General features: G+C 39.1%; 1 long non-coding RNA gene across 3 annotated transcripts in view; it reads left to right on the forward strand.

The window, feature by feature from the left end:
- LOC108403483 (uncharacterized) overlaps positions 1 to 21165 on the forward strand; it is a 288767-nt gene that overhangs the window by 169054 nt on the left and 98548 nt on the right. For all 3 annotated transcript variants that reach the window (XR_012133135.1, XR_012133136.1, XR_001854696.3), the window contains one exon: positions 11140 to 11255. This is a non-coding gene — a long non-coding RNA (uncharacterized lncRNA). The remainder of the gene's footprint in view (positions 1 to 11139; positions 11256 to 21165) is intronic.

The raw sequence follows: 21165 nt of genomic DNA on the forward strand, positions 1-21165 counted from the left end.
TTATAAACAGATGTGCTGTCATCTGGGCTGTGTTGTTCTATTTATAGAGCACAGACAGAATAGATTTAGCATAATTTTTAAGGGCCCTATGACTTCAGGGATGCTCAATGAGCACTGGCTGCATCTTAAAGTCACCAGCTGCATTAGCCCTTAATAAGAGATAGCCTGTCCTTCGAAGGTTTGAAGCCAGGCATTGACTTCTGGCATCTTCTTCCAAAGAAGGCAGTCTCCTCTACACTGAAAAGCTGTTGTTTAGTGTAGCCACCTTTGTTGATTACATTAGCTAGATCTTCTGGATAACTTGCTGCAGCTTGTACATCAGCCCTTGCTGCTTCACCTTGCATATCTATGCTCCAGAGACATTTCTTTCCTCATCTTCATGAACCAACCTCTGCTACCTTCAGATTTTGTTCTGAAGCTTCTCACCTCTCTCAGCATTCCTGGAATTGATGAGAGGCAGGGCTTTGCTCTGGATTAGGCTTTGGCTAAAGGGGATGCTGTAGCTGGTTTGATCTTCTAGCCAGACCAAACTTTCTCTGGTATCAGCAGTAGGGTTATTTCACTTTCTTATTGTTTCTGTGTTAATTTGCTGCAAGAACATTTCCTTTGCACAACTTGGCTGACCATTTGGCATAAGAGGCCTAGCTTTTGGTCCATTTTGGCTTCTGACATGCCTGCCTCACTAAGGTTCATTGTTTCTAGCTTCTGATTTAAAGTGAGAGACATGCCACTCTTCCTTTCACTTGATGCTTAGAGGCCATTGTGAGGACACTAATCGGTCTAGTTTCAATGTTGTATCTTAGGGAATAGATGGTTGAGGAGGAGAGACAGGGAATGGCCAGTTTGTGGAACAGTCAGAACACACATTTATTAGTTAAGTTTGCCATCTCATATGGGTGCAGTTCATGGCATCCCAAGACAATTACAGTAGTAACACCAAAAGATTACTGATCACATAGATATCCATGACAGATATAATAATAATGAAAAACTTGATATACTTCTAGAATTACCAAAATGTGACACAGAGATACAAAGTGAGCAAAGGCTATTGGAAAAATGGTGCCAATAAATTTGCTCAATACAAGGTTGCCACAAACTTTCAATTTGTAAAATGCAATACCTGTGAAGCCAAATAAATCAATGTGCAATAAAATAAAGCAGGCCTGTATTTTAATAAAGTATTTACCTTATATATTCTCCTTCCTTCCCCTTAAATGTCCTTTCAATCTCTTACACTGAGGTCTTCAGGAAGCCTGTGCCAACATAATGCCCTATGAGATTATGACACTTGATTTCCTGACCTAGCCTGCCGTATTTCTCACAAGTCCATTATTTCCAAATTTCCTCCCTCCAAACTCCACTCAAATACTCATGTTTTGTATACAGCTGGCTCAGACAGAGATATGAAAAAAAGCAGCTGATTAAATCAAGTTACAGTAAGATTTGAATGATGGATCTTTCACCACCACCCCCAGATATTTGCATATTTTGAAGAGGAAGCTTGTTAGCTCAGATAAGTCTATCATCAGTGAAAATTTTAGACAACTTATCAAAGACAAGAGGGGGAAATAATCAGGCTTTGACAGGAAGGGAGATTTAGGGAAGAGTAGGAGAAATTAAAGTCTATTTTGTTGGCCATCGGATTCCCAAGTATTGTGTTACTCTGGTTTTGCAAACTTCCTTAATATTACAATGTTAATAACCGTGGTTCTCAAGCAGCAACCCAAATAAGGGCGAAAATGAGTGACTGTGTGCGTGTATGTGTAAGGGAAGCAAGTTGGATAACAAGGACTGCAGTAATGAATTACCTGTAGATTCGTGCCTGATGGTCAAAAATAATTTTAACATTTACATGGAAGGTCTTAAATATGAAATAGATGTTTGCTTCTGTTTGGGTAATTATGGCATCTGTCAGTAAGGGATTGACAGCACAGGACATTAGGACAAGTGTATTGGTTATTTGTTGAGCAACAAACCACCACAGAATATTGTGGCTTAAAGCAATCATCATTTATTTTCTCATGATTCAGTGGATAAGCTGTTTGGGGTGGGCTCAGCTGGAAACTTCTTACGCTGGTTTTGTCTAGGCTCCCCTATGGGGCAGTAGTTAAACAGGGGCTGGATGGTCTAAGTGGCCGCATTCAACATGTCTTGCAGTGTGTGGGCTTTCAGCTAGGTGCCTCAGTTCTCCTCCCTCTGCCCTCTCCATTAGGCTAGCTCAGACTCATTCACCAACAGCAGCATCCCATGAAGGCAAGAATGGAAGCTCCATGGCTGCCAGTGGCAAAGGCTCAGGATATACACACTGTCATTTGCTTCCATCACACTTATTGACCAAGGCAGGTAATAGAGCCATCCAGAATCTGGGAATGGGGAAATAGCCCCATTTCTTGATGAAGACCACTTCAAAAAGCTACTTTTTAATCTACCAAAAAGACTCAAGCGTAGCTCTAAAGCTTGGAAATGATTTTCCGTTTGAGGTGTTTTGTTTGTTTTTTCCACCCTCTTCTTAGTCTAATGAAATTCTCTTTTTATTCGTAAAAAGAAATCACACTGGAAGAACTCACATTCCAATTATAAGATGGCCTTAGTAAGAGAATGGAGATGTTAGGTTGCTGATTATTCCATTTTAGGAAAAGTGAGCAAAGTCAGGATTTGTAGTTTTTAGAACATTTTAAGAATGACCTATGATCTATTTTTTTCCAGTATGTAGTCTTTGGCACTCTAGGAAACCTGTAATCACAAGAAAAGTCATTGTATATCACCTAAAGTTTTTATTTTAAACTGAGCAAATGTGCTCATATTTGCTTCACACATTTCTCAAATATTGACTTCTTTAAAGGATGTGTTTAACTTGTATCCCTCGGGTTACAGATTTCTGTTTTCTACCACTCTTAATAAAGCCTTAAAAGCTGTTATTTTTTTCTAGTTGAACATGTTATTTCCAATTTTTAAACTAAAAGGGAAAATGTTTGGGGGGCTATTTTATTAGTGTTTGTAATGAGAATATTTATGAAAAGCATATTAAGTTTTTGTAGTAAGCTTCTGGTCCTGATTCATGAAGAGATCTAACAGCAACAATTATGTTCCGAGGGGTTGATCTGGGTATCCTGAGATGCATTTCTGCAAGTCATATAACCTGGCTATGCCTGTAAAATAAAATGATCAAGGGCTCAGTCTTTGCTTGACACTAGAGCCAAACCAGCAATTTTGAAGAGCGGCAAATAACTATTTTGAATCTCATCTTCCAAACAATGGAGATAGTGAATATGTAATAAGGAAATAGAAGAAAGAAGCAGCCCCTAGATAAGAAAAGGGTCCTTGTACCTTCAGACTGTCTGGTCTTGAACTCCAGTTTTCATCTGCATCTGTTTTTGTGCTTTCTAAAGTTCGGTGTCTTTGGGGTAAGAGCTTTGATTAAGGATGTGACGGCTTTATTTCCTATAATACAAAATCTGTGATTATAATCTAGTCCTCGAGGAATCTTTCACTCTTTTGTTTTGTCTTGTTTCCAGATGAATTTTCATGCCCTATCTTTTTTTGTTCATTTGTATGTCAGCATTTTAGAACAATGAACCACACTGAATTTTTTTAGAAGGAAGAAGAAAAATGAATATTGCTCCTATGATTTGAGTTAGATTATATAAGAAGTCAACATGACCATTTACTTTAGACAAGCTATCCTTCTTATAAGAGGGAGAACTTATAATAAACATATAAGGCACCCTTTGCAAGTCACATCTTAATTAAGCAAAATCCAAACAAGAAGAGTTTTCCACATTAAATTTAGTTTTTTTACATCATTTAGCCCATTTCATAAGAAACTGTGAGTTCAAGGAAAGTCAGTTCTTGCTTTCATTAAATATATCTCAAATGTATGCCTTTGAGAAGACTAGCCACCTACTTCATCCTGAAGGCCAGTGGCTGGCTACAAGGCAGTTAACTGAGCACAGGGGCTGTGCTGAAAGATGCCACGTGGTCCTTTCATGTCTGTGCTCTAGCACTCTGGGCAGCCCTGACCCAGGGTCTTGTTGGAGAAGCCTGATGCCCTGACCAGTCCTAGCCCTGGAGGAGATCATTTGCACTGACATCTGCTCAGACTTTCTTTCTGCCTTGATCAAATTCATTAAATGATGGCCCGTCTCTACTTCCTTGTGTACTGATTCCCTGTTAGACAAATGTCAAACCAAGGAAATGGGACTCCCTGCAGTGGAGTGGGATCAGGGTCAGAAGGACGGGCACCTTTCTCAGAGGGGGAAGTGTCCCATGTCTAACCTGAGATAAAATGCTATAATTTGAGGCTAATGAAAAAATCATATGTCAGCAGGATCACGTTACTACAGAGGTTACCACCACTCACATTTTAAAGGAGAGATTTTAAAAAGGAATCTAAACCTCAGGTCCAATTTCATAAATAGTTTAAATATCCATAACCTGTACAATTGTACCTTTAGCAGGACATTTTCCCTTGCCTTCAAATATCTACAGAAGCTGGCATTCTTTTGACATACATTTTCTAACAATCTGGTAAACATTGTTTTCTGATTAAAATAGTAAGTGTTCATTGTACAAAATTTGAAAAATACTGAAAAAGCATAAAGAAGAAACTAAAATCATCCATGACTCTACTCCTCAGAAAGAATCATACTTAAAAGTTGCAGCCTTAAAATTTTTGGAAAACAATTTTAAACATTCAATTTATTTAAAGAAATTGTGTTATGGCTCAATTTTCTGCTTCACTTCACCTGGAATAAAGATCAAATAAGAACTGCCAAAAGTCCATAACATTGAGTGGGGAGAAGGGAGAGAAAAGCAAAAAATATCAAACTTGAATAAATATGTGAAAAATTCCTATTAAATGTTTTCTTCTGTTTCTCCTCCACTAGGAGGCCCAAAAGCTTTCTGGACGATTGTTAGCATTAACTGGGCAAGTTAATAGGTGGCAAGTACCCAATCTGTAGACAGTTATTTTTCCTATTCAGAAATGGCCTTCCTTTTTTAAAAGGCCATCTTTTATTATCTAGTCAGTGTAGGAGCTGCATAAACTGCAATAAAAGAGTCAGCCCCACCCTCCTCTAAACAAAACTAAACTAAACTAAACAGAAGGACAAGGTGTGAGTGGATTTCTCCTAATCTTTGAGAAACAATTGTGAGAAACGGCTGCAAGGAAAGATCAAGGAAAATGTTTTTCTTCTCTTAGGAATAGGCTCTGCTATGTTTGTACATTGCTGCATGGACTTAGTACTTTGGCTGTGTTTTTTAAAAGTATGTTTATAGATGGTCTCTTGCACTATAGTCTGTCAAATTTCTAAAATTAAAACCCCAAAGTTTGGGCACTGTGCTTTCTGAGGCAGAAATGTTATATCGTGTGTCTGAAGAGTTCTGTTGATTCTTGAAGAGGCTCCTGATGAGGAAATCTCACTGACTTGAATGTTTTGATAGCTTGAGATATAAAGATGGCGTGGCATGGTGCAAAGAGCCTGGCAGACTTGAATTCAAATTTTGTACTTCTATTTGCTACCATTTAGAAAATTATTTAAGCCCTCTAAGTGTTTTTCATCACACGTATAACAGGAATAATAATGCCAATTATATGGGGTTGTGGTGGGAAATAGAAATAGTAAGTACACAATGGCTACTCAATAAATAGGAAATAACATTCTTTATATGGGATGTTTATGATCTTAGGAAAACTGACCATTGTCTGTGAAGAAAAGACATTACTGAAATAGGAAATCTAAAAAAAAAAAAACTATTTTCCTCCACCTCTTTCCTTAGCTCCCACCCTTCCTGAAACTATTAGTGAGGTTTGCGGTCAGGACTGGAATTAAAGAGTCTGTGTGTAGCAGTGAACCCTGCTTTGGGTAAGATAGCTGTGGAGCATGCCCAATCCCCTTGGTTTACAGATGAGGAAACTATGGAGCAAAGAGACAGAGGGACTAGTGCCAGGACATACCCTATAGAGGGTAACAGCCATTACTAATGCCCATATCTCCTGATTAAAATAGAAATGCTCCTAGTCTTTGTGTTTGACAATAACCTCTGGGAGGGCAAGGACCAAATGTGTCTTGTCAGTCTATCAATCCTTGTTAGCCTGATGCTTGACTGTGGTAGACTCATAAATATTAAATGAATGCAAAAGTAAATGTCCAAGGAATGTCTAAATCAACATCTCTATTGACTGTGTGTTCAAGTTAATTAACTATGTTAAAGTCAGTGTCAGTGTTTTCTCCACACTGGTTTATCTGTGCACATTGAGCCTTTCATGTCAAGGCTCATGAATTTGGAACAGTATCTCCCCTTCTTACTTCTTATGCACATACTGTAATTTCAAAAAAATCTGGAATAGAGAACAGTAGGGGATGTGAGAGAGCTAAACAGGTAGATCATAGGCACAACTATTGTGTTTGTATTTTTTAAGTCTTTCAAAATTAAATCAGTATTAGGGAAACTTAATCAAGCTCTTTCCTCTCCTCTGACCTGAAACCAGGTGGCTGCTTTGAGATTACAGCAACAGACAGAAATGTTTCCATCAAAGAGAGAAATGTTTCCCAAGAGTTAAAAGTCTTGTCAAAGGAATAATTAACAAAGGAATTGTCTTACTCCCCTGCCCCCTCCCTGACATACAAATTAATGTATCTGGGGGAATGGTTAGCCAAGGGGGTAAATGTCAGATATCTGTCTAAAAAACACAAATATTTCTATGAGCTTTATTACTCAAATTAAAAACAAGAATAATTTTTGTGCCAAAGAACAGAAGATTGCATAGAAATTTTTCTGAACACCACACTTGTCTCTGCCTTTAGCCCCAACCTTAGGGACTCAGTGCAGAGGGTCCTGCTAAACCCTGTTCTTACAGAATGCCTCTCTCCCAGATACAACACAGGGAGTTCTGCGGAGTTGTGGTCATCACTGATGTGACACAAGACATGCAAATTCCTCTGAAAAAAAGAACCTCCCCCAGCATGTCAGTGAGGAAAGAACTGTTTTGTTTAGTCCCACAGTTTATCAAATTGCACGGGAGAGCTCTTCCCTCTGCAAGTACATTTGTAGCCAGAGTTGAAAATAAATGCTATCACTGTGGACTCACCACTGGGTTGATGGCTTGACATTTCCTTTCTGGAGCACTTCTTTCCTCTCCCCAACTGTTTCCTCTCCATTCCAGTCACTAGCCTGAGGCCCACAGGCCCAGAAATCCAATTAAGGTGATATCAAATAATCCCAAATCAACTGCTGAAAGCTAAGCGATCCTCCACGCTCAGAGAGCACTTTGGTGATGAAGATACTCCAAGACTTAAATAAATCTTTCTCCCTATATTTTCAACTATGAAATAAAAGTTTGAGGCTCAGTGGTTTTTGAAGTCTCCTCCTAACTCTAAAATATTACAACTCAATGGGGACCGGTATACACACTTACTCATAAGTCAAGCTTTCTGAAACACAGGAGGAAACACAAATAATGGAAGAAATCAACACCAACCATCAAATTAGTTGTCATGTTCACATTCTGTATTTTAAATCCGGGTAGTTTAGTTTTTTAAGTCTTTTGCTCAATTACTATAAAATTCTTAAATATGGGACTGATACTTTTTTTGTATCACTGATATACAATTTTATGAAGGTTTCACATAAGTAATATTGTGGTTACTATATTTACTCATATTATCAAGTTCCCACCCACACCCCATTGCAGTTACTGTCCATTAGCATAGTCAGATGCTTTAGAGTCACTATCTAGTGTCTTTGTGCTATTCTGCCTACCCTGTGACTGCCCCCTACATTATGTGTGCTACTCATAATTCCCCTTAGTTCCTTTCTCCCTCTCTCCCCACCCACTCTCTCCACCTCCTTCCCTTTGGTAACCGCTAATCCCTTCCTGGAGTCTGTGAGTCTGCTGCTGTTTTGTTCCTTCAGTTTTGCTTTGCTGTTACACTCTACAAATGAGTGAAATCATTAGATACATGTCTTTCTCCACCTGGCTTATTTCACTGAGCATAATACCCTCTAGTTTCATCCATGTTGTTGCAAATGGTAGGATTTGTTTTCTTCTTATGGCTGAATAATATTCCATTGTGTTTATATACCACTTCTTCTTTATCCATTTATCTACTGATGGACACTTAGGTTGCTTCCATATCTTGACTATTGTAAATAGTGCTACAGTAAACATAGGGGTGAATATGTCTGTTTGAATCAGGAATCATGTGGTCTTCTGATAAATTCCTAGGAGTGGAATGACTGGGTCAAATGGTATTTCTATTTTTAGTTTTTTGAGGAATCTCCATGTTGCTTTCAACAATGGTTGAACTAATTTACATTCCCACCAATAGTGTAGGAGGGTTCCCCTTTCTCCGCATCCTACCCAGCATTAGTTGTTTCTTGTCTTTTGGATGTTGGCCATCCTAACTGGTGTGAGGTGATATCTCATTGTGGTTTTAATTTGCATTTCCCTGATAATTAGCAATGTGGAGCATCTTTTCATGTGCCTGTTAGCCATCTAAATCTTCTTCTTTGGAGAATAGTCTGTTCAGATCCTCCACCCATTTTTTAATCAGGTTATTTGTTCATTAGGTGTTGAGGCATGTGAGCTCTTTATATATTTTGGATGTTAACCCCTGATAGGCTATGTCATTTATGAATATATTCTCCCATACTGTAGGATGCTTTCTTGTTCTGCTGATGGTGTCCTTTGTTGTACAGAAGCTTTTTAGTTTGATGTAGTCCCATTTGTTCATTTTTTATTTTGTTTCCCTTGCCTGGGGAGATATGTTCATGAAGAAAGTTTTCATATTTATATTCAAGAGATTTTTGCCTGTGTTTTCTTCTAGGGGTTTTATGGTTTCATGATTTACATTCAGGTCTTTGATCCATTTTGAGTTTACTTTTGTGTATGAACAGACAAAAATGCAGTTTCATTCTCTTACATGTAGCTGTCCAGTTTTGCCAACACCAGCTATTGAAGAGGCTGTTATTTCCCCATTGTATATCCATGGCTCCTTTATCATATATTAATTGGCCATATATGTGTGGATTTATACCTGGACTCCCTATTCTGTTCCATTAATCTATGGGTCTGTTCTTGTGCCAGTACCAAGTTGTTTTGATTGCTGTGGCTTTGTAGTAGAGCTTGAAGTTAGAAAGTGTAAGAACCCAGCTTTATTCTCCCTTCTCAGGATTGCTTTTGCTATTTGGGGTCTTTTGTGGTTCCACATGAATTTTAGAATTATTTTTTCTAGTTTATTGAGGAATGTTGTCAGTATTTTGATAGGGATTGCATTGAATCTGTAGATTGCTTTAGGCAGGATGGCCGTTTTGACAATATCAATTCTTTCTACCCAAGATCATGGGATGTATTTCAACTTATTAGTGTCCTCTTTAATTTCTCTCAAGAGTGTCTTGTATTTTTCATGGTATATGTCTTTTACTTCCTTGGTTAGGTTTGTTCCTAGCTGGTGTTGGCAAAACTGCACAGCTGCATGAAAGAGAGTGAAACTGGATCACTGTCTAACCACATACACAAAAGTAAATTCAAAACGGATCAAAGACCTGAACGTAACTCATGAAACCATAAAATTCTGAGAGAAAAACATAGGCAAAAATCTCCTGGACATAAATATGAGCAACATCTTCATGAACATATCTCCTCTGGCAAGGGAAACAAAAGCAAAACTGAACAAGTGGGACTGTATCAAGCTGAAAAGCTTTTGTACAGCAAAAGACACCATCAATAGAACAAAAAGGCACCCAACAGTATGGGAGAATATATTCATAAATGACATATCCAATAAATGGTTGACATGAAAAATATATAAAGAGCTCATGCACCTCAACAAACAAAAAGCAAATAACCCAATTAGATAATGGGCAGAGTCCTGAACAGACACTTCTCCAAAGAAGAAATTCAGATGGCAAACAGGCACATGAAAAGATGCTCCACATCGCTAATCATCAGAGAAATGCAAATTAAAACCACAATGAGATATCACCTCACACCAGTTAGGATGGCCAACATCCAAAAGACAAATAGCAGCTAATCTTGGCAAAGATGTGGAGAAAGAGGAACCTTCCTATACTGTTGGTGAGAATGTAAATGAGTTCAACCATTGTGGAAAGTAGTATGAAGGTTCCTCAAAAATCTCAAAATAGAAGTGCCATTTGACCCAGGAATTCCACTCCTAGGAATTGACCCTAAGAATGCAGCAGCCCAGTTTGAAAAAGACAGATGCACCCCTATTTTTATCGCAGCACTATTTACAATAGCCAAGAAATGGAAGCAATCTAAGTGTCCATCAGTAGATAAATGAATACAGAAGATGTGGTACATATACACAATGGAATATTATTCATTCATAGGAAGAAAACAAATCCTACCATTTGCAACAACATGGATGGAGCTAAAGAGTATTATGCTCAGTGAAATAAGCCAGGAGGAGAAAGACAAGTATCAAATGATTTCACTCATCTGTGGAGTATGAGAACAAAGAAAAAACTGAAGGAACAAAACAGCAGCAGGCTCACAGAACCCAAGAATGGACTAGCAGTTACCGAAGGAAAAGAGACTGGGGAGAATGGGTGGGAAGGGAGGGATAAGGGGGGAAAGGGGGGATTACGATTACTACACATAATGTAGGGGGTCACATGGAAAAGGCAGTGTATAGCACAGGGAAGACAAGTAGTGATTCTACAGCATCTTACTACGCTGATGGACAGTGACTATAATGGGGTATGTGGTAGGCACTTGATAATGGGGGGAGTCTAGTAACCATAATGTTGCTCTTGTAATTGTACATTAATGATACCAAAATAAAAAATAAAAATAATAATATGAAGAACAGGTCCTATAGGATTATGAAAAACATCCATTTGGGACAGAAGATCACATTCATAAAGCTTCTTTATAAACTGTAAGTGCTACAAATATAATCATGTTATTGTTATTTTTACACTTGAGGCATGCAGAACTTCTGGGCTGAATGACAGTCCATTAACTGAGTTTTAATGCTGAGTATGTTCCTGTTTCAAAGGAGATTTCCTTTTTCAGAAAAAAAAAGGGTAGAATTCTCTGGGTGAAGGGAAAAAACTGCCAAAGCTTTCATTTTCTTTGTTTCTTTGTTTCTTTTTTGGTTTTCTTCACAGAATCTTGAGGGTTTGTATAATGCATGATGAAGCCATTAAGGGTTAAAAGGAGAGGATCCAACTAAAGAGATTCGGCTTTGGGCCCGAAGAACTATCAAACACTGCTGCCATTCTTGGTGAGTGTCCACAATTGGAGGAGCTCATGAGGAGAGAAGACAGACTTCCCTGGGTGTCTGAAAAAGAGAATTGTTTCATTTAACTAGCATGACTTTGACATGGCATTTTGAAAAAGGCAGTCATGTGTAATTTGACATACAAATAACTAGAGCATATCAGAGACAGAGAAGCCTCCTGAAAGCCTGAGAATGGGCTCATGTGGGTAAAAGGAGGTACAATGCTTGGTACACAATAAGCCTTGGCAGTATTTGCTGTTTTTATTGGGCAAGGGTTTAACTGAAGTATCATTGACACACAATCTTATGTTGGTTTCAAATATACAACAGAGTGGTACAGCAGTTACCCACATTATTAAATCCTCACCCCCTCTTCTGTGGTTACTGTCTATCAATGTGGAAAGATGTTGTGGAGTCAGACTGTGCTGCCATCCCTGTGACCAACTCCTATTGTGATTGCGAATTATGGTGCCTCTTCATCCTCCTCACCTACCCACCCATCCCAGCCCCCCGCCCTTGGTAGCCACAAGTCATTTTTTAGTGTCTGTGAGTTTGCTGCTCTCTTGTTCCTTCTATTTTGCCTTGTTCTTATATCCCACAGATGGGTGAAACTATATTGTATTTGTCACTGAGCATAACATAACACCCTCCTACCTGGAGTCCAGAACGTATTGGGTAATAATGAGCACCTAGGCAATGGAACTTAACAAGCCCTGGGCTAGAGGTGGGTCTCAACCACAGACCCATCAGAATCACTGTGGAAGGAGAGGTGCTGGAGTCCAACTCCAGCAGGGGGTGGGGGAGTGAAGCCCAAAAGGATGAGATGGAGTCAGTGCACAGAGAGACAGGACACAGAGTAAGACGGAGGTGGTCTCTTGACAAAGTGCCAATGACAGCTTTATTTATACCATTTTGTACAAGGATATGATTATTTTTTATTGTTCTGTTGATTAATTGGTATAGGCCATTGATTAATAGGTATAGGCAAGCTTTTTTCTTTCTTTTTCTTTTTAATCTATTCGTGGTTGGTCGAGTTTTAGACAGGTGATCTTTTTCTGTTCCTTGACCGAAACTTTTCCTAGCAACATGTACTCTATTGTGTTTCTTGTTCCTGTGCAAAGTGGTTTCTAAGTAATGCATGTGACCACAGAAACGTGCAGCATGTAGCAGTGACTATGGAGTCTATCAGATCAGGGTGAAATACAGTCACTCACTACCACAGTTAGCTAGACAGGTATCATCTTCTATATTTCTAATGCAATGGGTACATTTTATCTCCTCATAATATTTATTCTATCGTAGATAGATGCAAGATAAAGATAGAAAGCATGATTTAGTGCTGTAAGAAGGCAAGTGAAGATGATCAGGTCTGTGCCTATAGACTAGGTATTAATCCAAGTCAGACAAGGGCAACAAAACATCCACGGGTGTAGACAATTTCCCTCAAAACTGGGGGGGTGAGGTTCTAAGCCTCACCTCTGTTGGTCCCCATTTTCTCACCTGATGGCCCCCCTGCAACTGTGCCTGTCTTAGGTTGTTCCTCCTGTGACGAATCCTAACCATCTCTGGCTAACCAGCCATCTTCCAGGGCCATACAGGAAGATGTAAAGTTGGTAAGTGAGAGAGAAGCAATATTCTTTGAAAATGTTAGCTTTTTACTTCTTTGCAGATTTATGCCCTGTGGCTTCCAGGCCCAGCACTTGTCTTGAGGTATCTTTACTTCTTGAAAAATTATAGTATTTGGTAATTTCACATATAAGGCACAAATTCTAGTAAAGGGCTATTATTAGGAAGGAAGAAGAAAAACTATAGAAGTAGCAGAGGGAAGAAAACATGAGAAGATTGATTAAGTGTCAGACAGGGTTATCCCATTCAGTAATCTCTCATAACTCTATTTCTATAAAACTCTCCATAACTAGTTTCACTAGCATTGCAAACAAGGGGGGCATTCCCACTTAGGTGGAGATGGGGTAGTTGATGTTTGACTAGCTACCTGCAGGTTTTGGTATTCTATGCCAAGATCGCCATCTGGCCCCTGTGTGTTCCATCCTTCAGGAGCACTGTCCTGAAAAACTTCTGGGAAGTTTATGTTCTCCTCCTTTCTATGCTGCTTAGCAAAGGTTAGCTTAGTCTTTGGCAAAAATGCAAGCAAAAGCAAAGCCAATAGTACAATGGAGAACAACAAAATCAAGGTGGGTAACAGGGGGAGCCAGCTGCAAAGGCCCTTGATTTGTAGGAGTCTTCCTCCAGCCTGAGCTTTGCTACACAGCTTGAGTAGCATGGCTCCTGGCAGAGAGGTGGTAAGGATACAACTGAGGCGCATCCTGATACCCAACAGAAGCAGAGAGTGGAAAACACTAAATTCCAGTTACACTCTGTTGTAAGAGGCAGGTAGTTTTCCAGTTGTTCACTAAGATGGAAAATTCAGGTCCCAACAATGAAGACGATTCTGTGGACCAGCAGAAAACTCAGATGGGCCAACTGGTTCAGGAGGAAGATTTCTATGAGTTTGTAAGTAACCTGAGTGAAGAAGATTAGAGACTTCTGAGGAATAACAACTTGTTAGGCACTCTGGGGAAAAGTACGGATGAAGACCTGCCAGAGGGACTTCAGTTCATGAAAGAAAGCCCACCGCAGCACTCAGGTGAAAACAAAGACACAGAGTCCTCCAATGACGAGAAGAGTGATGACTCTTTAATAGAATAGCTTCTCTCTCCAGAACAAACTCAGAATGTGAGAAGTGGGTGCAGAGAAAACCAGCCATGGAGAGAAGAGAGCCAGATTAGTCCCACCAGGAACCATTTGGTACCCAATTTGCAAATCACTGTAACAAATAACGTTAATGATGGGAGCCCAAATCAAGAGAATGAATATAGACTACTTTGCACAAGATTTTCCTAAGAAATTTTGGAAAACAGTCCATGGCAAATGGAAAATCCATGACCTGAATCATCATTTGCAAGACCATCTAGATCGGATGGAAGCACAAATGACCTATTAATGTAAGTCCCACCTACCAGAGGTCAGCAGAGAAGAAGCAGAAGCAGGAGCCCAGAGCATCGGAGAACCAGAGCAAGAACTCAAAGTGTGTCAACTCCACATTCACTGGGAGAACTTTGTGAAAGACATAGTGATAGTGTATCATCTCAGACTTCTGAGCAGCCTCTGGTAGATGAGACTGAGAGTCCTCAAGCTGAAGAAACACCAAGACAACAAATGCCTGATTGTGAGTTGCCAAATAGGGGTCTTTTAGACAGCATAGCTTATAGAGTTCAGTTAACATCTAAGAGAGTGAATGTCACCTTAGAAAATGAAGAAGGAAGTCTTAGGCATATGTTTTCACATTCTGAGCAGGAAGATGCAAAAGCTCATGTCAGTACCATCAGAAGTCCTGGTCACAGAATTTTGCATACTGATGTAAATGATACTGCATCTGGTGCCAATCAGAGCAGGTCCATGACAGGATTTAGTTAATCAAGGAACCTTACAGGCAGTGACAGTGATTCAGAGCCTAGTGTCTTCTGTTCTGGTCATGGAAAGGCCTGGGTCACCATATGCAAGTGAGAAAGCTCTAATGATAGTAGTAGTTCTAGTTTAGTACATATCTGAGATTGGATTTCTTTGTCACTTCTACAATTTGTTCTTAAAGCTCTAGTTATATGTCTACAAGTGATTCCAGCCCTATGTCCAGTTACAGCTCCAGTTATGGAAGTTCAGTGATGTTTGATGACAGTGATGAAAGCTGCTTATCACCAGGCCCACCAAAAGAGCCCTTCCAGCAGAGCAGACAGATGTCCCCAATAATATTTGAAGACAGTGACTCTTGGCTGTCCATTGATCTGGAACAGTTCATTTCATCTGATGATGACGAATCTAGAGGACTAACCAAAGCACAGATTGACAGCTTGCCTGTAAGATCTTTCAGGAAGAATGACACAGAGACATCCTGTTGTATTTGTATGACAGATTACGAAGAAGGCACCAAAGTGTGTATCTTACCTTGCTCCCACAGGTTTCATACCTACTGCATCAATCACTGGTTAGCCGAAAAACGCATGACGTGTCCTATTTGCCACAGGGAAGTAGTAGATGCTGGTGAGAAATAAAATTCTAATTGGGATCTGAATTCTCAGCTATATGAACTATTATAGTCATGGATAAACAATAATCTGCCTTATGTCAACTTTTGAGAAGATAACTTAAATATAATATCAGATTTGCATCTAATCTAAATCTGAATCTAAATTGAACACTGGAACTAAATCATAGGTTCCTGAAAGAATTTTTGGACCTTCCCCAATTTCCTTTCCAGAATAAAAGAAAGTGTGTAAAAGCAAGCAAGGTTCTTCTATCTATTTTTTCTCTCTCTGTGTCAGCTTCTATGTATTCCTGTTCTCTGGTTTCTATTCCATCAATGGCCTCTTGCATTTTTATCCATTCTGCCTATAAATCCTTCCAGATTTTGTTTCACTTTTGTAATCTCCTTCCTGGAGTCTGTAATCTCCCTCTGGACGTCTGTAATCATCCTCCGGACTTCATCCCTTAGCTCTTGTATATTTCTGTGCATCTCCATCAGCATGCTTGTGATTTTTATTTTGAATTCTTTTTCAGGAAGACTGGTTAGGTCTGTCTCCTTCTCAGGTCTTGTCTCTGTTATCTTGGTCTGCCTGTAATTTTGCCTTTTCATGGTGATAGAGATAGTTTGCAGAGCTGACATGAGTGATGGCTGGAAGAACTTCCCTTCTTGTTGATTTGTGGCCCTCCTCTCCTGGGAGAACAACGACCTCTAGTGGCTTGTGCTGGGAAGCTGCGCGCAGAAAGGGCTTCTGATTCTTGCCCAGCTGCTATGGAGTTTATTCTGCTGTTGCTGTGGGCGTGACCTGCCTTGGGCTGATGCTCCGATATGGTGGAGCCGCGTTGGAGGGGGAATGGCCAGGAGGCTATTTATCTCCATGAGGGGCGGGTTCTTCTATCTAGTTATAAAAATTAGTTTCACAAAATAAGCCAGGCAGACTAAGAGAGGTACCAGATGATTCTACTCATCTGTGGAGCATAAGAACAAAGCAAAAACTGAAGGAACAAAACAGCAGCAGACACACAGAACCCAAGAATGGACTAACAGTTACCAAGGGGAAGGGGACTGGGGATGGTGGGTGGGAAGGGGGAGGGAGAAGGAGAATAAGGGGAATTACAATTGATTATTGTTTGATTAATGATACCAAAAGATTAAAAATAGAAAAAAAGAAGTATAAGAGCATAGTGCTATCCAATAGAGTAGCCACTAGCTACTTGTGGCTATTGAGTACTTGATATGTGGTTAATTCAATGAGATGTACTGTAAGTGTAAAACACACACCTGAATCTTAAAGACAGTACAAAAGAAAAATGATACAGCATGTCTAATTATTAATTTTATATTGATTGAATGTTGAAAAATAATATATTGTATGTACTGAGTAAAATAAAGTATAAAAATCTATTTCACTGTTTAACTTTTTAATGGGGCTACTAAAGTTTTTTAAATTATTTATGTGACTCACTATATTTTGTGGGACAGTGTTGGTAGAGAGGATTTGAGTAACAGAAAATATAAGGTTGACCTGATAAACCTAGCTAGTTGTATATCACCTTTGTACCTCCAGAACAGATAAGTAATTCCTTTCCAATATCCATGAAAGGCTTACAGAAATATATCAAGACTTTGGCATCAGGCATACTGGGATTTGAAACTTAGCTCTGCCAGTTATAGAGCTTGGATGATTTCCTTAATCTCTGTGAGCTTTGGTGTCCTCATCTGTGAAATGAGCCTCATAATAGCAAGTTAGCTATAATCCATGTAAAATAGGCAGCACAGGCCTGGCTACAGCAGCAATTAAACAGAAAACATTAGTGAAGGGAATACTAGTTAGTATAGATAAGGAAAGACGTGAAGCAAGAAACAAAATAGTGTTTGGGGGGAAACAGAAGCAATTTGATCTATTGAAAGGCAAGGAGCATCAGGGAAGAACCTTCTGAGATAGGTAATGACCATGTCATTGAAAACCTCTGGATACCATGTCAAAGACCTCAAATTTTATGAAGTTACGGGTGGTTTCTGAAAGGTTGTCTTGACAATGAAAACTTGAAATCTATAGTAACAAGGGCTAGTATTTTAGATGGATGACTCTCTTCATGGGGTCGTAAATGGATTGGTGGGTGGTCAAAGCCCCATTCTATCTATTTATCTCTCTATCATCTATCTATCTATCTATCTATCTATCTATCTATCTATCTATCTATCTATATTTATCTATCTATCATCTGTCTATCTAATCTGTGTATTTAGAGACAGACCCATATCCATACATGCACACACACATACAAAGAAACACAAACATGTTAAAATATGTGAATATTTGTGATTAATTATTAGTGGGGAAGAATAATAAAGTACATCAAAGAAACCAAGTTATCACCAAAATTTTGCCTTGGATAATCAGGAGAATTGTTATGCCTATAACAGAGGTAAAGGAAACATAAAGGGGAGCAAGATTGGAAGGGAAGATAAAGAGCTCAGATTTGGTCATGTAGAGTTTCATAGATCTGTGGGACAACTAACTACAGAAGTCTAGCAGATTTTTTTTGGTAAGAATCAAAATCAAGGGAGGGCTGGAGGTATTGTTTTTGAGTCAGTTTTACACATGGGAGCACAGACATTAATGGGAGAGTCAAAAGAAAGAATGTCTTTTAAGAAGACTGGTAAGATAAAAACTGGATACAACTAGGATAAGAGCTAGAGAATCTAATAAAGCAGAAAGTACAGGAAAAGGGGATCCAAGAAGCAAAGAGTTGTCTGTAAGGAGGAAGACAGCAAAAAAATCCACTTAGATAAAGACTGAAGTATCCTCTCCTTTCAGAAAAATTTAAGCCATTAGATTGTAAGTCTGAACAATGAAAAGTTTAAAGAATGAGACCATGAATGAAATCATAGAATGTGCCAACAAAGGTAGGAAAAGTGGTGGCTAAAATAGAAGTTAAAATGAACAGATTTTAAAAAATGATTAAACTACAGCCTGCTGCACATTTCAAGTTAGATGTTGTACAGGCATAGTAAGATCAACATGTTCAAACCTGAACTCATCTTCATCCAATTTTTTTGTTATGGAGCATCAATATATGTAGAGAGTAAGGGAAAGGAGAGAAATAACAATGTTGAAAATACAGGAAAGAGTGGGTAACTAATAGGGAACTATCCTGGAAGAGATGGGGGAGGCTGGTATCAAGATCTCTTTGAAGAGGGTTTGTCCAATGACAGGTGGAGATAAAACGCATCCTCTGACCCTGGAGGCAGGAAGGTGATGTTGACAATGGACGAGGTCTTGTTACAGGGTGAATTGTGTTTGAACATTTTCAGGAAAGTCACCCTGTAATCTTTTGAAGATAACGGGTATTATGTTAGATGCAGGATTTGAGGAAAGTGTGAAAATTTAAAATGATTTTTGACAGGGTCAGGGGAAGGAGAAGACTAAAGAAAAATGAAAGAAATGTTGAGTGGGGTCTGTTAGTTTACAATTTTTCAACAGCCTGAGCGGAATGGTTAAGGTACATGGCAGTTACCCCCTTATGCATGACTTTGTTTTCTGTGGTTTCAGTTACCCACATTCAACCACTTTTGGAAAGCAGATGATCCTCCTTCTGAGGAATGGTCAGAAGGTCAATCAATAGTAGCTTAATTCTAGGTCATAGTGCCTGTGACGTTCACCTCACTTCATCTTATCATGTAGTCGTTCCATCATCTCAAATCATCACAAGGTGAGTACAGTACAGTAAGACGTTTGAGAGAAAGAGAGACCACATTGATAAAACTTTTATTACAGCCTATTGTTTTAATTGTGTTATTTTATTATAAGCTATGGTTAATCTCTTACTGATTTATAAATCAAACATTGTCATAGTATGCATGTATAGGAAAAAGCGGAGTATATAAAGGGCTCGGTACCATCTGTAGTCTCCATTGCTCACTGAGGGTCTGGGAAAGTATGCCCTGCAGGTAAAAGGGAATTAATGCATTGTAAAACTGACCTCAAATGTACCAGTGTTAGACTAAACAGGTGCTGCAGCACAAGATGCTATGTAGTTGAAGGTGCTGGTGAAGACAGCTGGTGAGGGGAATAACCATGAAGTTCTGGCAGAGTGAAGAAATGAGTGAAGCTAGATGGGGCCTAGAGAAGTGGGCAAGAAGAAAGAATAAGAATATGTGGAAGTGTCTGTGAGGTCAAAGAACAGAGAATTATGGGAAAGGGGGCATAAAAGAACTGGATGGATAGGAGATTGTGGTCAGGAATTCAGTTACTATGAGTGAATTTATATAGAGCAGTTTTAGGGACTGATGACAAAGGCCCATGGTGGGGCCAACTATGTGGCTGACTGAGGTGGGGTACAGACAGATATCCCTGGGATTGAGGATACCACCAGAAGGAGAGGCCCTCATTTGGGATTATCCACCTGGTGATTCAATTCCCAAGAATGCTGGTACAATAGGAGGAAGATCTAAGGTGTAAGTCACATGCCAAGAACCTCAAGAAATGTTAAGATGTAATCAAGAAAGCAAGAAGGTCTGCTGCCACATGACCTTGGAATATGGATGTGACAGGCTGAATAATGCTCCTCCAAAGATGCCATGTCCTAATCCTTGGAGCCTGTGAATCTGTCATCTTATGCCCAGGGAGATACATTAAGGAAAAAGTTGCTAATGTTTATATTCAAGAGATTTTTGCCTATGTTGTCTTCTAAGAGTTTTATGGTTCTTTGTCTTAGATTCAGGTCTTTGATCCATTTCGAGTTTACTTTTGTGTATGGAGTTAGACAATAATCCAGTTTCATTCTTTCACACGTACCTGTCCAGTTTTGCCAACACCAGCTGTTGAAGAGGCTGTCATTTCCCCATTGTATATCCATGGTTTCTCTATCTTATATTAATTGACCATATATGCTTGGGTTTATATCTGGGCACTCTAGTCTGTTCCATTGGTCTATGAGTCTGTTCTTGTGCCACTACCAAATTGTCTTGATTACTGTGGCTTTGTAGTAGAGCTTGACATTGGGAATTGAGACCCCCCCCCCTTTATTCTTCTTTCTCAGTATTGCTTTGGCTGTTCGGGGTCTTTTGTAGTTCCATATAAATTTTAGAACTATTTGTTTCAGTTCGTTGAAGAATGCTGTTGGTATTTTGATAGGGATTGCATTGAATCTATAGATTGCTTTAGGCAGGATGGCCATTTTGGCAATATTAATTCTTCCTAGCCAAGAGCATGGGATGAATTTCCATTTGTTAGTGTCCTCTTTAATTTCTCTTAAGAGTGTCTTGTAGTTTTCAGGGTATAGATCTTTCACTTCCTTGGTTTGGTTTATTCCTAGATATTTTATTCTTTTTGATGCAATTGTGAATGGAATTGTTTTCCTGATTTCTCTTCCTGCTAGCTTATCATTAGTGTATTGGAAAGCAGCCGATTTCTGTGTATTAATTTTGTATCCTGCAACTTTGCTGAATTCTGATATTAGTTCTAGTAGTTTTGGATTAGAGTCTTTAGGTTTTTTTATGTACAATATCATGTCATCTGCAAATAGTGACAGTTTCACTTCTTCTTTACCAATCTGGATGCGTTTTATTTCTTTGTTTCATCTGATTGCTGTGGCTAGGACCTCCAGTACTATGTTGAATAACAGTGAGGAGAGTGAGCATCCCTGTCTTGTTCCCGATCTTAGGTGAAAAGCTTTCAGCTTTTTGCTGTTTGGTATGATGTTGGTTGTGGGTTTGTCATATATGGCCTTTATTATGTTGAGGTACTTGCCCTCTATACCCATTTTGTTGAGTTTTTATCATGAATGCATGTTGAATTTTGTCGAATGCTTTTTCAGCATCTATGGAGATGAT

This window comes from Manis javanica, chromosome 7 (assembly GCF_040802235.1).
Source record: "Manis javanica isolate MJ-LG chromosome 7, MJ_LKY, whole genome shotgun sequence".
Lineage (NCBI taxonomy): Eukaryota > Metazoa > Chordata > Mammalia > Pholidota > Manidae > Manis > Manis javanica.